We start from the raw sequence: 10,674 nt of genomic DNA, 5'->3' as shown, positions 1-10,674 counted from the left end.
GAGAGATATTTGGGCCTGTCGCCAAACACCTTGAATAGAATAAAACAGTACGTGATACATTATAGAAACTAATGTCGAGGTCAAGCAGATCTAAATATAAATTGTTATTGCGGTAACCCCATAATGTAAATAAGGATATGTTGACCTTACTTTGAACGTTGCAAATTATTTGAATTATTTAGAATTATTGGAATTATTGGAATTATTAATATTTTTTTTTTTCGTGTGATGAATCTTAAGTGCTTTTATGTGATCCACATCCTCCTGTTGTTACAGAAAGATTTTTGGGACTGTCGCCAAACACCTTGAATAGAATTATACAGTACGTGATACATTATAGAAACTAATGTCGAGGTCAAGCAGATCTAAATATAAATTGTTATTGCGGTAACCCCATAATGTAAATAAGGATATGTTGACCTTACTTTGAACTTTGCAAATTATTTGAATCATTCACAATTATTGGAATTATTTAAAATTATTGGATTTATTATTAATTATTTAAATTGAGACAAAAAACACTGAAACTGGATGGAAAAGAAACATATTATATTTATTGGTTAAAAATACACACATGATAAAAACAGCTACAAAAACACTAGAAAAATACAAATATAGCAATATTTAAAGCCTGTCTGTAAATCATCTGTTGTTTATAGATGTGCTTGCAGACAAAAAAGCCATTTGTTCAGTTTTTTGGCCCTGGGCTGCTATTGCCTTCTCAGTTATTTCTACTGCATCGTTTTCATCTTCTGGACCATTAAGCAGAATGTACCTGCACATACTGAAGTTTTGTGGATACAGAAGGAAATATAAGAGCTGCCGCTGCTGCTGCTGCTGCTGCTGTGTCACCACACATCGACCCCCAGCCAGTACACCTGGAATGAAAGCAGAGATCAGGAACATTTGTCTGTGACAAAATAAAATGGGATTTTTAGATGGAAAGCTTCAAAGTGTTTGCTGATATTACCCAGCGGTTGTCCAGTTTCACTACTTATCAGAGCTGGTCCACAGGAGCCAGCAGGATTGATACCACATCCGGAGAAACTTATCTGTAAATTATTCAACACATTTTATTCATTGAATGGAATAATTCATGTCAGTAGTTGGGAATATGTAGCTAGCTTATGCATGTCTAAATTAATTGTGAAGGTCATTCGTACAATCACAAGGTAACCTTACAGTACTATCAGATGCAGTCTTTTGACATCCAGAATTTAGTGAGATTTTTAGATGTGTTGATTGACCAAAATTTTAACAGCATTATGTCGTGATTTTAAACTCTTTTCAAGGCCACATTATATATGTTAGTTTTGGCACCAGCAATGTAGGTCGTGACCTCTCTGCTACATTGCCAGGAAAATACACTTACAAAAATGATTTACACAACTTAACATGACACTTGCATAGCCGTCGTTGCAATTGTGATTTACTGCACTTGCTTTCTGACCTGCTGGCACACACACGCTGCCAAATTACGTAACAAAGCATGGGGGACAAGTCTTGAATCATGACAGTTCCTGCCAAACACAGGAAATCTGTATTGGCGAAGGAGCAGTGGTCTCGAGTAGACCCTCACCAACACTGACAGAGCTTCACATCACTACAAATGGACTCAAAAAGTACCAACACTTCTGACAGTCTTAACAAAAATCTAACATTCAAATATTCAGCATATTGATATTTGTATTTGAATAGCATCTCTGACCCTTGTCTGCCCCTACAGTGCTTATTTTTGCAGAAGTGGTAACCTTCTCCTTTAACAGTCTCCTCTATTGTATAAATTTGTCTCCTGAAATTCTAATATCTGAGCCGGTGTGGCGACGGCCAGCGACACCGTCAGCTCCTGAGAACATCGTTCTCATATTTTCCAATGATTGCAGATATACAGATGAATATGAACAATAACATACCAACACATTCTGCAGCCACAGGCTTCCAAAACTCATCTCTGATTCAACATGTAGGTGCCTCAGTATTTATAGTGAAGAGGTTTGTGGGCAGAGGGGACGAGAAAAGAGATGAGAGAGGAAAAAGATGTGATGCACATGATCTCCGGTCACAGTCACATTTGAGCATTAGAGAGAAGATGAAACTCCTGTTACAAAAGCATTTTAATTGATACAAAAAAGGCATTATACAGTAGACATTTCCACTCAGATTTGCTCCTTTGACTATTCTCCAACATCCTCCAGAAAGGGCTCACAAATTTCATTTTGTGTTGAGACACAGCAGAACAGGACTCTCGTTTTTTCATGGCAGGGCTCATCTTTGGGGGCCAGCACATAATTATACAGAATAGCTGCTACCACACCGGCTCTTATCGGTCCTGCCCAGTACCCCTGAAAAACAAACAATAGGACTGTTTCAATAGGAATAACTCATGAATCCAAAACATGATTTACAGCTCTGCAATAAAATGATCATCAAAAGATTCCTGCTAATTGCAGGCCCCAAGGATCGAGCTGGGTTAATACCGCATCCTGTGTAGCTGATCTGTAAACCATATCAGAGGGAAACACCCACTCTAACATCAGCCTAATTTACGGCCAGTTCATCCAATGCCAATCCATTGTATCAGGCCACAGCAAGATGGAGAAACCATCTAGCAAATTAATGAGGATGGAAATGTGTTGATATACTCACACCAGCAAGGTGTCCCAGCCAGAATCCGATCGCCAGAAGTGAAAATCCACTGACGTCAAGTGTCTTGTTGGTGACTGCGAGTACACAGCTTATTCCATTTAGCTGTAACAGAGGAGAAAACATTCAGTTTGCGCTGCCTCTTTTGTTAATTATAATTAAGGGATTCTTTTGCATCCACTTCAGCAACTCTTGCATCATGAAAAAGCCCTTAGAAACATAAAATGGAACCAAGCACGCTGCTAAAAAAACAGTTGGACCTTGCTTTAGTCCTTAAATTTCTCCAGAGGACGGCACAAGCTTTTATCCAATAAACACTCCCCAGTGAGAGAAAGCCTGCCTTTGTTGCACGACAGGTACAATCCAGGAGTGATGATCAAAATTTGACATTTAAACAACTTATTGCCAGCAGTTAGCTAATGTGGAAGTGTTATAGATTAGAACACAAAACTTTAGACAATGAGCTTTTACAAGCAAAATTAGATCAGACTGGAAGTCAATTCCCTAAATGCCACTGAATCTGAGCAGTACATCTCATTCATTAAGGGGAGCATTACTCAGAGAAATTGGAAACACATGGGTTCCACCATACCTTTATTAACACCAAGTGAATGTGTAGTATCTGGGCTGATACCGTACACAATGGCACTGCCAGCCACTGCTCCCAAAATCTGAGCAATAATGTAGAAAAAGGCTCTGAGCATGCTCATCTCGCAGCTGGCCAGCAGGCCCAGGGTGATGGCAGGGTCCAGGTGGGTGCCGCTGATGTGACCTATACACTGAGCTATTGTGGCGATGGCCAAGCCAAAGGCAAACAACACCTTTATCTCCTGGTCGGGGTAAGAATTGTTTCGGTCCCCTATTGCAGCCGAGAGGCCGATGAAGATAAAGATGATCATGCCCTCCAAATTTCTGACATGGCTACTCAGATAACGCCCGCTTCATGCTTACAAACAGTGTTTTAGTGATACACCAAGACTGTGGCACTGCAGGCAGAGATTTGGTTCCACCAGCAAGCCAATTGAAAACATCATGAGTGACATGTGTGAGGCTTCAAAAAAATCAGGCCTGATTAGAAGCAGCTGAGAGATGTGCTTTTCAACCAGTGAGAATGACCTCCAACGTCTCCTGTTCTGTTCAGTACTTTTCCAGTTTAACAGAAAGCGTTGCTGCCTTTACTGTTATTCACAACTCATTAGAGGCCGCACCAAACTGTCACTTTGTGTGAGAAGGATGATGGAGGATATGTTAGAGCAGCAGTGGGTAGAAATGGAGCAAATATGATTTAAAAAAGTTATTTTTATAAAACGGTCACTACATCCTGACAGTAGTGCAGGAGACAGGTAATCTGAAAAAAATCATGTGCCTCTGTGTCCTCCGGTGCTCCTAAAGGCATCTGCAAGATTTCACAGACCGGAGGAAAACAACCAATCAGAGCCGAGCGGGAGCCTGCCGTCTCTGAGCAGCTGTCAATCACTCGCAAACTCCGATCAAAAAGTCAAACTAGGCAGCGCAGATCAAATATGAATCAATATTCTGTTACTGTAATGCCTATTTCTCTCCTCAAATGTTCCTCTCCTCAGCTAAACAGTACACTACAAGATGTTTCTGAAAACATTTGAGAGAAGAAATAGGCATTACAGTAACAGAATATTGATTCATATTCGATCAGCGCTGCTTAGTTTGACCGTTTGATCGGAGTTTGCGAGTGAATGACAGCTTCCTCCGTTGATTGAGCAACCAATAGGAACGCTCTCTCTCTCTCTGAAATGACCTGTGATTGGTCAAAGTCTCCCGTCACGGGCTAGATTTTTTTAAAGCCTGAAAACAGAGCCATGAGGAGGTGCAGAAGTCTGGTTATCTCTCAGAACACTTGAATTACAATAAGCTGAAAGGTTATTATGGAATTATTTTGTTTTTATGGAAGAAAAAAGTGCATTATAGTACAAAATACCACATGCAGACACATGTATAATTCAATCCATGCTTGAGCCAATTGTTAATTAGCATTTTTTTTATTATTATTGCTGTAACATAAAATTTTAAATATGTTATCCTTCCATTTGATCCAGGAATTTAAAAGGCATCTTATTGTTATTTGGCTTAATTCCATGCAAACAAGCTATCAGATGTGTGAAGGACATTCCTTGCCCATTACTTTTTGCAAGTCTTCAGAATGGTCGGTTTTCTTATCTTTCCATCTACTTATTCTATTCTGAGCCCTGTGTCACGCAGGGCCGGCTGCATTGAAGTTAACATCAGTCATGTGCTGCTGTGAAGGAAACGGGACCTTTTGAATTCACAACAAGGAAACCAGCCACCCTTTCTGCCTTTCTGTGTGAACGGACTGACAGGTTAAAGGGTCACGCTGCTTCTTGTCTTCTTGTCAGCAGAAAGACAGGGAAACCTGTCAAAGCATCACCTTTGACTTGGGCAACAATGCTTCACCCAAAAAGAAGAGGACATCCCCATTTTTCTTTCTAAAAGAAATGTAGCTTTACTTAAAAAATTTTGCCAAATATCTCTGGATTTCATTAATTCAGTAATTTATTTATATTCTAAAATGGAATCGTTGTTTCCATCTTCTGTCTGAGATTTGTCTGAGACTGTTTTCAAACATTTAAAACCACACTACAGATGTGTTGCAGTTGTGACTACATAGCATTTGCAGCCAAGATACCTGAGATGAGAGATGATGACATCAGTGAGAGGATGAGGGATTTATTTCTTCAGCAGGATGGAAGAGGTGTACGGTAATATACTGCACATAGTAAAACGCATGTGATAGGAGAGTGGAGAGATAATCGTGGACAGGAAGGACGAAGGTTATGCTTTCTATGAGCAAGAGCAGCTCCACGGGCCTGCCAACTCTCCTGTCAGCCAATATTTAATCTGTTGAAAAAACACCTTTTTTTTTCTTTTGGTACGTGCATATCTGATACTATACTACTCTACCGTAGAGCATTTCATAAGCCCCACTTCCACCCTGCATCCACTGACCTGTAGGCTCTGAGTCTAGCAGGGAGAGAAGAGGTCAGCAGGTCAACTCTGTACATATTCTACAGTCACATGATAATCTAGTCCATGAGTTGGCTGACTGAACTTGAGCTGTAGTATAATTATCACATCAGCCACCAAATCAATACACAGCAGGATTTGCTCATCTCTCAGCAACACATTATGTTTGTTATGCAATGGGTAATAATACAGAAATGCACCTATTGAAATACAAATCACCACGGAAATGTAAAATAATGTTTAAATGCTGCAGTCCAGGGGGTTAACCTCCATTCCAAATTACTGAAGCTGGCAAATTAATTCAAGTAACATTTAGGCCAGTGGGGCCAAAACAGAAACGCAAGCCGAAGGCAAACATCTAATGTATTGTATTGTATTATTAAGATGGAAAATGGTTCTAGGATCCCAAATTCCCATTGAACTGCCTTTTGCCTGTGTGCCACTGTCTCTGCCTCTCCAGGTTTTTCTGATCTCATTCACGTCAAACTGACTTCCTGCACAAAGTGTCACTCTTCCCGTCGTACTCAGATTATGAAAAATGATTAATAATAGGAATCCTACATATTTAATGAACATTTTACCAAAAAAAAAAGAAAACATAAACAGCGATTTATATTATATCTTTTTTTAAAATTAATTTCTGGCGGACCAAAACAAACCTTATGGCGTGCCAACTTTGGCCTGAGGGTCCCACTTTGGGAAGCCCGGATTTAGGCGATCGATTTAACTAAATTAGCTAAAGATATTAAGCTTATTGCCATAAGCCAATATGTCCACATGTTTAGGGCTAAGATGTGATACAAATAAATAATAATCACATGAGGATAACATTTGGGCTTTTGACCAGTTTGTCAATGGTTCTGACTGGACTTGATATATATATATACATATATATATACATATATATATATATGTATATATATACATATATATATATATGTATATATATATATACATATATATATATATATATATCTTTTTTTCACAGAGCTATTTTAGTGTTTTAATGCAGGTTTTTAGAAGAAAAAAAAATCAGTTGAAAAAAGTGCTTAAAATAAAACTGTATATAAAGTAGAGTATATAGTATCATAACAGTTGCAGAAACAGCTGTGGTATGAAATTATCAAGCAGATACAACTAATTTCCGACCTGTCGATTAGTCAGAAAGAAGTTATTAGATGAGAGATGCTTTGGTTGAGGACGGTATTAGGCCAACCAAAACCTGTTTTGATCCTGTGTCAGTGGGAACACCTCATCACGTGTGCCCTCCACTCACCCATGATGTTCACACAAACCCTGACTTTCACATCCCATCCCCCCAAACCAAGTCTTCCATAGACATAAATAACATTGAGTTGAAGGTTTTCTGAAGAACCCATGAGAGGATTTATTATTGTGGTCTGTCATGAGAGTTGGACCTCAACCTAACTCAAAGAATAAACACGGAGAATGTAATCATGCAGAAATGGAAGCAAGTCAAGTATATAATCAATATGAATGCTGGTCTGTTAAGCAGAGTAAAATTGTACTTAGAACTTCAAAGGTTTTCCCTCCCAGTTGTTTAATAAGTGAAAACACAAAATCATAATCATGGTGAATAAACCGCAAGTGTAAACAGAAAAAAAACATTAATTTAAGATGGTGATAAATTAGTTTCTAGTGTTCAGTGAGTCCAGCTTGGATTTGTCTGTAAATCTCCAGCAGTTCATCTAGAGTCCAGGTCCAAAGCTTGAGTCGACATCCCAGTCCCAGTGCAGTTGTCCATCCAGTCTGTCGGGAAAAAAAGACTCCTACTGAGCCTTGGAGGTTTTCCTTAAATTAGGATTTTAATCACATCCTATTTTCCTATCACACATCCCCCACTCCCAGTAATGTCATTTGGTTTATTTCACATACCATGGAGCCCTTTTGTATCTAGGAGCAACCAGAATGACTGACAGCCACTCCTGCCTTATTCTTGCCAAAAAAGAGGGAGGTTTTGGCTTGAAAGCAAGACCCATCAGGTTCTCCGTGGCCTTCATGTCATGGATGGACCTGAGTTCTTCCTGCTTAATAATGTACACAGTTTGGACATAAGTCTTTACCTACACATCCTTCTTATAATACTCTGACACAGGGTTTTACAACTCTGGAAAGTTATCATGACAGCAAACAATTTTAACTTTTGGTACAGTCCAGCAAAAATTTAGCTTTTTTAGAGAAAGGGTGGCTCAGAGAAATCTACAGTATGCGCTGTTTCTTGGCTGCTGGGCAGAAAGAAACACTCACCAACATGCTCAACCTGCCACTGGATCTGTTGAAAACATGAGTGAGAGAAGCTATCCATCAATCAGCAACAACAGCTGGGAGGTGCAGAGAAAACACAATGAAATTGGAAGGATAGTTGAGAATCCAGGGCCAACATTTAGGAAAATATTCCTCAAGGATTCATACTGGACCCTTCTCAACTTAGATTATCACCGTGAGGAGAATTCTCAGTTACAGTTTAGGCTGATTAGGCCCAGATCAGTTATTTGACCATTTAAATTACAGGTGTATTCACAAATACAACTGAAGAGGCTATAGAGACTATAGTGCACACACACACTCACTGATTTAATCAACCTTGACACCATTACACTAATACCTCACTAATAACTCTGAATTAGCTCTTGTCTAATCTTTGCATGTGTTTTTAAAGACCTGTAAATCAGTCTGGGTGTGATAACACGTTCTGATCCTGTTTTCATTTTTTTTTAGTGTTGACCTTTTGTTTGTTTTCTTGTTTCTTCAGCTTTACACGTGTCTGACTTTCCTGTGAGGAAGTCTGCTCTCTCACTGTTTTTCTTTCTCTCCTGCACAGCTTGAGGTCACCTGTCCTTTGGTTTTCTGTAGTTTGCTTTTCTTCTTTGTTAATGCATTATGCATCATTTGATCAGCATGTAGCTTTCATAGCATCCACCAAATACAGTATAGGCTATCATTATTTTGCTCAATTGTCCTGGCTTTGAGAAATACAGAAGCTGAAACATGCTGGCCAATGAATAATAAATTGGATGATTTGGCTGCAGTTCTTCAGGAATGCAGACCTCTGTACACTCATTTCTTATCAGATAAATCCAAGACCGGATTACCAGCTGGGCACACCTCAGGGGCCTCAGACCTCTGGAGGCTCCAGGTTCACAGGAAGAGGCCCTGGGGCCCCCTAAAAGGTTAATTTGGCCATGAATGCATCTATGTGTTTTCATCTGGAAATATTCTGGAAAAAACAAGTATCTCAATTCCAAAATCGCTCCGGCTGGTGGGCGGTGCTTGGTATTTCCTCAACTTATCTCACTGCCGGGTCACAAACTTTCTCATTTTACAGCAAAACAGTACACTACAAGATGTTTCTGAAAACATTTGAGGCAAGAAATAGTCATTACAGAAACAAAATATTGATTCATATTTGATCAGCGCTACCTAGTTTGACCATTTGATCGAAGTTTGCAAGTGATTGACAACCGGCTCATAGACGGCAGGCTCCAGCTCGGCTCTGATTGGTTGTTTTCCTCCGGTCTGTGAAATCTTGCAGATGCCATTAGGAGCACTGGAGGACACAGAGGCACATGATTTTTTTTTCAGATTACCTGTCTCATGCACTACTGTCAGGAAATGGTGACCGTTTGTGGTGTTCGGGGTCAGTGGGACCCGTTTTCAATGTTTACTAAAAGAAAAATGATGTGATTCATTATTTGTTCAACCTCAGACTCATTGGCCGTGGCTCATTTTCTATGAAGAACATTCAAAAGAACAAATTTTTCAATGACTGCATACTGTACACCCCCCTACACAATTATATTACATATGTGATGTTCGGGTCCTCTGGACTCCCGAGGGAGATAAATGTGTGGAAATTGCAGGTGCTGTGTACAGTACAGTGTGTGTGTGTGTGTGTGTGTGTGCGTGTGTGTGTGTGTGCGTGTGTGTGTGTTTGTGTGTGTGTTTGTTTCTATTTGTGTGTGAGTTTTGTCTTTCTGCTCCTGCTGTTCCCGCATGAGGTTGTTACATTTCAAGCACCGACACCTGTCTGCTCCCACTTTCCCGCACATTTTACCCTCTGTCTTACGGGAACTAATCTATATTTTCTCACACTATATCCCAAATTGGCTGTGTGGCTCCTTATCGCAATCGATCAAGATGGTGAAAAGACTCTCTGCTCAGAGGGCTTTAGAAATGATTTTAGAAGAGAAAGAACTTTTGGAAGATGAAGATGAAGAGTTTTCAGAATATTAGGATCACATTTTCTGTCAATTCAGAGTCTGACAATGAGTATGAAGAAGAGGATGAGACTGACCATCAGGCAGCTCCAAAAACGAGCCCCTCAGCAGCCAGCAAGTGGAGAAATATGGATGTCAAAAAATGCAACACACACACAGTAAAACTCTGCCCCTCATATGCTGTATAAACTGGCATGAATAGGCTATGTGTTCAATGGGGTTCGTGTTGTGTAGACTGACATGAATTTCTAATTAAGTTCAAAGAAATATAACATCAATAAAAACATTGTTTAATTTATATTTGTTCAAGATAAAGGTTTTTTTCCACCCATATCTTTATTATAATTGATTTTTATTTTTTATTACATTTTATCACAAAAAATAAATAGCACTTTTGTTCATAAATAATATCCTACAGAAGTAAATGGCATATATTAACCATATGCTGTCTATATTGCTTGTAATTGGGATAAAGTAAACATCTGTTAAGTATTTTTACATAAATTGTTATGGCTGTATTGATTTGAAACCCCAATAATGGGGTGGGTCCAACCGACCGGCGGACATTGGCTGAGTAACAAAAACATGAACCCCACACAAGGGTTAACAAGATAATAGTAATATATACCAATATGCCAATACCAATATATAGCAATACATATATAAGTAAGTGTTTTTCTGTGTTCAATAATTTTAAGGATTTGTATGCCTGCTTGGTTAGTCCTGATTGCACAAAGGAAAAATCAAATCAAGAAAGCACATAAAGTAACAGCTG

The 10,674-nt window shown here is 39.2% G+C and overlaps 1 pseudogene; it reads right to left on the bottom strand.

The window, feature by feature from the left end:
- Positions 1-1,982: 1,982 nt before the first annotated feature.
- LOC141776274 (aquaporin-1-like) lies at positions 1,983-4,197 on the bottom strand (annotated as a pseudogene).
- Positions 4,198-10,674: the final 6,477 nt, after the last annotated feature.

Source organism: Sebastes fasciatus, chromosome 11 (genome assembly GCF_043250625.1).
Source record: "Sebastes fasciatus isolate fSebFas1 chromosome 11, fSebFas1.pri, whole genome shotgun sequence".
NCBI lineage: Eukaryota > Metazoa > Chordata > Actinopteri > Perciformes > Sebastidae > Sebastes > Sebastes fasciatus.
The sequence above is the reverse complement of the archived record's forward strand: the minus strand, read 5'-3'. Positions and strand labels throughout refer to the sequence as shown.